The sequence below is a fragment of the Lepidothrix coronata genome, unplaced genomic scaffold (genome assembly GCF_001604755.1).
Source record: "Lepidothrix coronata isolate B3197 unplaced genomic scaffold, Lepidothrix_coronata-1.0 Scaffold1, whole genome shotgun sequence".
Taxonomy (NCBI): Eukaryota; Metazoa; Chordata; class Aves; order Passeriformes; family Pipridae; genus Lepidothrix; species Lepidothrix coronata.
Genome location: NW_016690181.1, coordinates 8,246,874 through 8,255,479, shown reverse-complemented (window position 1 = coordinate 8,255,479; position 8,606 = coordinate 8,246,874).

The following is an 8,606-nucleotide window of genomic DNA, read 5'->3' as shown; positions in this document are numbered from 1 at the left end:
TGAGGGGAGGATTGGGAATGGCCCCCCAAAATGGGCAATTTGTTGTGACAGTGATTAATGGCATGGGAAAGCAGAACATCAAGCATACTTCTGTGTTTGCCTCCAGGTGACAAGGTATTGACAGTTAGGAGTCATGTCAACATGAAATCCTATTGGCTTTTTATGTAGCTTGCCTTTCCCTAAAGTGGCAGTTTGAGAGATAAAGCTGGATAGTCTGAATTGACCTGTAGAGACTACTTAGACATATAGTTTCGGGATGCCATGATATAACTTGGTTTCCCTCCCTATACTGTAACCTGCAATCCCTAAGTGTGCTCAGGAAGTGCTTGAATATTATGAGCAAAGAAGCTGAGGCAATAAATTGACAGAAGAGGTATAGCTGGGCCTAACACTTGCCATCGACAAATCATAGCTGTGACTGGAAACACCTATAAAATCTAGAAACCAAATTGTTCTTTAACAGATGGAAGAGAGAAAAAAAAGTCCCCTTCAACAGAGTTGAGGAGGAGATGAGAATAATTTTTAATTAGTAGTGTAGTTTCTCATTTGATTGCTAATACAGTTTAATTTAACATAACTTCTTAAGAAAAACAAGTGAAAAATGTAAGCATGGTAAGGGATTAAGGATACCTCCTGGGTAAGCAACATAGGAAAAACAAAGGAAAAGTAGTTGCTAATTGTGAACTGGCAGGGCAAAGCTCAAATAAGTAATCAAAGTAAAAGACAACCCTTGAAAAAACTAATCAAGTAAAGCATATCTCTCTGGAAGCAGTGTTGCAGCAAAGACACTGTTCCTGGTACTCAAGGCACATAAAAGTGAGATCTTGTGACTCTCTGGGGAGTGCCTGGCTGGAGAGTTTCACTACAGAAGTAATACAAACCTATTGATGTAGTTGCAGTTAGAAATCATAAGAGATATAACACCACTTTGTCTCATACCTGCCATAGTATTAGCAAAAACCCTCAGAAGTTATGGCTTGATGCCTTAATCAACAGTGGTGGAAACACCAAAGTTGCACATTTGCAGAGCTGTGGGGGCCCATCTCTTGAAGTAAATGCATGTGAAATATGGAATTCTGGGTGCAGCTTGCCCTGAGCTGTTCCTTTAGGATAAGGAGATTGCAGTAAAACCAGGGTAGATGTTTTTTGTGAGATTTTCACACAGCCAGCCATTGTAGCCTTTAAAATCAGTTTGAGAGTTACAGCTCAGACAAATGTCAGATGGTTGGTCTTTTATTAGTGTCTGTTTACCCTGACATCTGTAGAGTCAAGAGAGTTGTTGAAGTCAGCTAGAGCTTTGTATGGAGATGTATATACAAGGCCATTAATACACTTTCAGTAGTTGCACATCAGTATGGCCCACTGCATTATGTTTTTGAGTCATTCCAAGGCTCTCGAGGACACATGTTGAAACATAGGAAGTCAACAGGCAATTAAGTAGTGAATCTGAGAAGATGACATGCAGTGAACATTAGACAGTAAATGTGACTCATTTCTTGTTTCCTGGATAATCACAGCTTGGAACAGAGCTGCTGAAATATCTTAAACTTTTCTGTGGACTGAAAGCAGAGCTTGTGAAGCACAGGCAATATTTAAAGGGGTTTCTGAGAACTAATTTTTTATAGCAAAATAGTAAAGTTATTTAAACAGATTGTCACCTTAAAAGGAAGGAAGCCTTACAAAAAACCCCAATAAACCCCCCACCAAACAATGGATTTCTGCATAGGAAGCTGTCTGTAAAATGATAAATTCACTGTGAGTTTATTACTCTTTATGAGTCTTGCAAAATGAGCTACTGAACATGGGACAATTTATATTACTCAACCTTGCAAAAAGCAAGGGCATATGAGCAATGCATTGAGACGGCGCATAGAACCAGCAGAACCCATTCATTCATTTATTCAACCAATGCATTCATTTCAGAAGGCCATGCATTTTTATTGCCAAGGTAATGCATTAGCTTTCCATAATGCAAATGGAACTGAATGTGTCAAGGAACACAACTGTATTTTAACGTGCAGTTAGAAGATCTGTATTAATAATAGGCTCATATCCCAAGACAGATTTACTCAGTTTAATTTTGCCTGTTGCAAAGGAGAGGTTAAATCTAGATACATTATTAAGCAGATAAAGCAACTTTTTATACAGTCCTTAGAAAAGCATTTGGGAGATTTGTCATACAGCACAGACAAACCACATGTTTATCAAACAACTCCTGGAGCAGTCCTATTAACCAAAGGTAGGCTTTATTGATTATTTAATTTTAATAGTAGATCTGATAGGAAGAGAGTTTTCAATTATTCCAAACTTAATCACTGTTTTTCTCCTTTTCTTGCCCCATATATTTTCTATTTTTTTATTAATTTTTCTGGATGGTGAGGAGAGGGGAGAAGGAGGCAGGAAATGATATAAGAAGGGAGAGAGCAAATTTGATGGGAGAAACTCAACAAGCGCTCTGTGTTTAGAGGTATTTCCTGGACTCAGCTCCTCCCTGAAGGTGAGGGAACTCAGAGCTGTCCTCTTGACTCCAGTTGAGCCTGGAGCTGGGGCTAGGCACACTTTCACAGAGGAGAATGAAAAAGTTGAGTGCCTGGCCCTGAGGTAACATCACTTACAAATATCTTACTGATCTGAAGCAGTAAAGCTGAATCAAAATTAGGTCTTTTCTGTGCCATCACATTGAATTAGTATGTCCAGATAGCTAAATCAAACTTTGTGGCAGAAAGCTGCCACCAGGCCAAAGTCCTGGAATTTGGAAGCAGAGGCAGGATCTTCTTCACCATATGCTGTACCTGGGTAATGAAATGTGTACTGTGCAGTTGTGTCTATGGTCTTCTCAAGTGCACAGCGCAGTAGTAGGTAGTTCAAGCAATTTTTGGGAAGAGAGGTATAATGTCTTTTCAATATACTTGTTCCCCAGATAATAGCAGTTAGTTTGTTGAGCTCAATCTTTCACATGGCAAAATTCATTTTTATCTGTTTTTCAGAGCTGAGCTGCTGTATAAGTTCTTAGAGGTCAAACTTGCTGCCTACAAGGATGACTATTTTGTCTGAGCGCTCAAAGTATTTCCCACCTTCACACTGGTACTCAGGCACAGAGGAGAGACAGCTTTAGCCTAGCCTATCCTTCTCCTCTTATCTCTTTCAAGCTTATTAACTATTCCTCAGCAGACAGGAGGAGCCATTCTATGTTTCAGCGTGTTTCCACAAAGCTGGAAGATGAACATTACCAGTGGCTTCATGAAATTTACGTCGGATTGTTGTTATGTTTTATTTGTCAGAGCTACCTAGCTTGTGACATCCAGAGGGCTCAGAATAGATCAGTCTTCCCAGGGAGTGCAAGAGAGGCATTTGCCAAAATAGAGAGCTTATTGTCTCCCCTGCCTGCACAGCCAACTTCTCTTTAATGCTGAGATAGATGAAGACACATATCAAAGGGGCGAACTGATGCCCTACAAATTTACAAGGCCTGGGGTCAAAGATAAAAAAGTATCAGAAGGCACCAAGTTGTAAATAAACAAACACTTTAGTCTGTGAGAAGAAATAAGAAAAAAAAACAAAGATAAATTTGCCTTCAAGCTACTATGCTGTTTATAAAACACGTGCTTGGGTGTATGCATATAAAGTATGCATCGATATACATAGCAAAACCACATACCATTAAACCCAGGCAATTTTGGAACATTTCAAGAGTAAATTTTATTTTTTAACAACAAAAATACATGTTCGTGAGAGTAATAACATTTCAATACTCATTCTACTGAGGGTAAGGACTTGAAAATTGGAGCTGCAGTAGGAGTTCTCAGGGATGCATTCCCTAAAAAGTAAAGCCTTGTGGCTCATAATAGGAAGTGTTGATCTAGTAACTTTGTATGCATCTGTATTTACATGGTTAGTTAGACCTTTAAAAGGCTTTCTACTGTGACAGTGCCCCGCATTTCTGCATATGTGTCTTCCAAAATGCCTTGCCACTTTAGAAATGCACATCATTTGGCCTTCTTGCAAGAGGCATAGTATCTTCTCGTCACAGGATATTACAAAGTTATGACTTCATTATATTTTTTATCTATAAGCCAATTTAATCAGACACAAAACACAGAAGTCCTTTCATTTGCATCTCATTTTATTACACTGCTGTTTGCAGATCATTTACAGTAGTGTCACTGGTCCTTATTTCTGCTCCATGTAGCCAACATTATTCGTGTGCTGTGTCTTATTCATTAAGGTAGGAACCTTTGAAGTTTAGAATGGCTTAGCTTCTCTGTGGACTTCTAATAATCTAAAGAGGAAAAACACAACTATATAGAGCTTTTACATGTCCCTCTCTTAAAAAATGAGGGGGAGCATAAGATGCACAGAAGGCCCTCCAAACTCTGGTTGCTATAAAACTGAAAATTTCATTTCTACAAACCTCAGGGACAAACTGCAAGGAGTAAATTCCATGACAGTATCCATTTAATGGTGTGTATTTCAAAGGCTGTAAGACTGGAATGAGAGAGAGAGAGGCACTCTGTGTGCACGAGAGAGGTGAATGTGGAGAAATGAGAAGGACTTGGTAGCATTAAATTAAATGACAAAAACGTCCAATATTAACTACTCTGCAGTAGAGCTATTCAGAAGTTGTATTTCACTTTCTCAAAGCGAAATATTCTTAAGCTTGAAAATGAATGGCTTATAGGGATAAAGAAGAATGGATAGCAAATCAGTGCATCCATGTCAATACTGCATAGACAAACTTTATGCAAGGTTTGTTTATTTTGTGTTTGGATTGGTGTTTTATAGGGTCAGGCAAAAGTTTGCGTAGAGATGGGCCCATAATGAGGGTCTTACCAGCTTTTTAAGTGAGCGGTTTTCTATCCTGCAGAAAGTCTATTCAGGGGACACTTCAGGCTTACAAATGTAAGAACAACTGATTTCTGTTGCCTTGAGACTGAGAAGCCAAGGATGGATAAGATCTATGGATGGAAAGCCCTATGGGATGCTGGGATGGTCCTTCTTCCAGCAGCTGTGGGATCCAGCATGCCCCACACCAGGCCCCCACTCCTTGTGACCAGCACGAGATACTTTTATTTTCCAGGACTATTGCAAGGTAAAGAAACAGGCAAGGCCCTCCTGTTTTGCTGCCCTTTCAAGGCAGCACTGCAGAGAACTGTCTTCTTTGCTGCATCCTAAAACTTACGTGATATACTAAGATGGAAGGAAATGAATTTCAAGTAGGCGAAAATATGGGAGTACAACATCTTTTCTCTCTAAATTTTAAAAACTAACTCACCTAGAAGGAATGGTCATATTTAACACTGAAGGAATAACACTGTAAGGCTAAAAGGATTTCAAAATGGAGATGGGATGAGAGGGGGACAGGAGGGTTAAAGAAATATGTTATTCCAGGGACATTACAATATTTAGGGAGGGGGTTTTCTTGCTATTCATGTCAGAAATTGTCTCTCTGCCAAATCCATCACAAGAAATTCTGGCAATTAATCCACACAGACACTTATACATCTAATCAGATTTGAGATACTTGTGTTCTTGTCACAGGTAATGTTTTCTAGTCACTTACGACTGGTATAAATTGACATTTAGCTGAAGCTAGCACCTGCAATGAACATGTGAACTTTCTCTTGTCAGTAAACCACCTCAGACTTTTTTGATAGGAAGAGAAGAGAGGAAGATAAAACAAAGCACTGGGAGATGTTGAAACTTTCAGAGAATCATAGAATCATTAAGGTTGGAAAAGACCCCTGAGATCATCAGGTCCAACTGTTAAGCTACTGCCATGTTCACCACTAAACCATGCCAATTCCACATGTTTTTTTGAACCCTGTCAGGGATGGTAATTCCACCACTTTCCTGGGCAGCCTGTTCCACTGCCTGACTACCCTTTTGGTGAAGAAATTTTGCCCAATATTCAATCCAGACCTTCTCTGGTGCAATTTGAGGCCATTTTCTCTTGTGCTATCACTTGTTAAACGTGAGAAGAGATCGACACCCACCTTGCTACAACCTCCTTTCAGGGAGTTGAAGAGAACATTAAGGACCCTCTCAAGCCTCATTTTCTTCAGGCTAAACAACCTCCATCTCCCTCATCTGCTCCTCACAGACTTGTGCTCCAGCCCCTTCACCAGCTCTGTTGCCCTTCTCTGGACACACTCCAGCACCTCCATGTCTTTCTTGTAGTGAGAGGCCTAAAACTGAACACAGGATTTGAGGTGGCCTCATCAGTGCTGAGTATGGAGGGGAAATCACTGCCCTAGTCCTGCTGGCCACACTATTTCTGATGCAGGCCAGGCCTTCTTGGCCACCTGGACACACTGACAGATCATGTTCAACCATTTGTTGATCACCACCTCCAGGTGCCCTCCTGCCAGGCAGCTTTCCAGCCACTCTGCCCCAAACCTGTAGGGCTGCATGGGATTGCTGCGACCCAAATGCAGGATCAGCACTTTGCCTTGTTGAACCTCACACAGTCAGCCTTGGCCCATTGATCCAGCCTGTCCAGATCCCTCTGCAAAGACTTCCTACCCTCCGGTAGATCAACAGTCCCACCCAACCTGGTGTTGTCTGCAAACTTACTGAAAGGGCACTAAATCCCCTTTTCCAAATCATTGATAAAAATGTTAAACAGGACTGGTCTCATCACTGAGCTCTGGGGAACACCACCTGTGACCAGCTGCCAGCTGAATGTAACTCCATTCTCCTCCACTCCCTGGGCCTGGTCATCCAGCCAGTTTTTTACACAGCAAACAGTGCACCCATCCAGGCCAGGAGCGACTAGTTTCTCCAAAGAATTCTTTGGGAAACAATGTCAAAGGCTTTACTGATGTAGACAGTATTCACAGGCTTTCTCTCATCCACTAAGTGGGTCACGTTGTTATTGATCAAGCAGGACCTACCTTTCCTAAACCCATGCTGGTTGGGCCTGATTCCTTGGTTGTCCTGCATGTGCTGTGTGATGGCACTCAGTATTATCTGCTTCATGATCTTCCCTGACACTGAGGTCAGACTGAGAGGCCTGCTGCTCCCCAGATCCTTCTTCTGGTCCTTCTCATAGATAGGCATCACATTTGCTGACTTCCGGTCAACTGGGACCTCCCTGGTGAGCCAAGACTCTGGTATATGTTTTAAAGGGGCCTGGTGAGCACTTCCTCAGTACCCTTGGGTGCATCCCATCTCACATCACAGACTTGTGTGTGTCTAAGAGGCACAACAGGCATAATTTCCTCCTGGATTATGGGGGTTTCATTCTGCTCTTCATCCCTGTCTTCTAACTCAAGGAGCTGTGTACCTTTAGGACAACTGGTCTTGCTATTTAAAAAGAGGCAATGAAGGCATTAAGTAACTCAGCCTTTGTCACTATGTTTCCCTTCGCATCCAGTAAAGAGTGGAGATTCTCCTTAGCTCTCCTTTTGTTGCTGGATCCTACTGACAAAAGCAGATAGCATTACAGACTGTATTTTACCCTCTCTCTCCAGAAGCTGCATCTCAAAACAATTACCAAGCCCCAGCTCTAATAACATAGTTCTCATCCCACATCACTGCCCAATTGAAAGAAAAGCTGATTTTAATTCTGATTATGATGATCATCATTACCCTGCAGTAAGAGGTGTGCTGGCAGCACCACAGCTATATCAATGTTGATGGGAAACTGTGTTCCAGTCACACATTTTGCTACAGGCGGGACACTCTCCCAGCCACAGGAGAGTCCATGGAAGACCCAGGAATATAATCTGTTCTCTCCAGCAGTCTTTTTAAAAGTAGTTCATATTTTTTCATGTTGAGGAAAGATGCAAGTACAACATCTTGCTTTTTGTTGACAAAGGGGAGCTTAAAGGCATTTATGCTTCCAATCCAGGGACCTCTGTCATGTGCCTGAGGTTAGAGTGGGAAAACTGCGCTACTAGGCTGTGAAAAGTGCCATCATTAGTATATTCTTTGTAAACCTCAAGATAAATTTTAGGTTATTGACTCTAGTGACAATAGAGTGACATCTTTGTTTTAATTGTGCCAAATAATATCTATATAGTGATCTTGATAGTCACTGGAGATTTGTTTAGGGAGTAAAAGCACCCTAAAAATTAAAAGCACCCTGGAGTCAACAAGATCATTTCAATTTATAACAATTAGAAAATTTGTTGTATTTTGTAAGGCGCTAAAAAAAAACCTAGAAAAAAACCCCTGATATGTCCTTAAAACTTAACGCAGTGAAAAATAAACTATTGCTGCATTATGTTTTTAATACTGTCATTATGAAATTAATATTTTTGCTTCACTCTCAGAAATGGTGCAAAATGTAAAGGTTTCATTTTCCTCAAGATCTAGAAGCTGGTGAAAAAAAAAATTATATTCCTGTGAATAACTTCCACTTAGGTCATACTTATTTTGATGGAACTGAGGATCCTTTTAGGATCATCTAATAAAGCATTTTTTTTTAAAGTAAAAATATAGCTAAAATTATCATCATAAGTCTTAGTCCAGTATTCATACCTAAAATGTCCGACATTTTGAACAAAAAAATGTATTATTTTCATATGAAAAAGGACTATCTCCAGTGATTGGTCGAAGCAGTAAAAAAAATTATCATACAACGATTTCTTATAAAATAGATT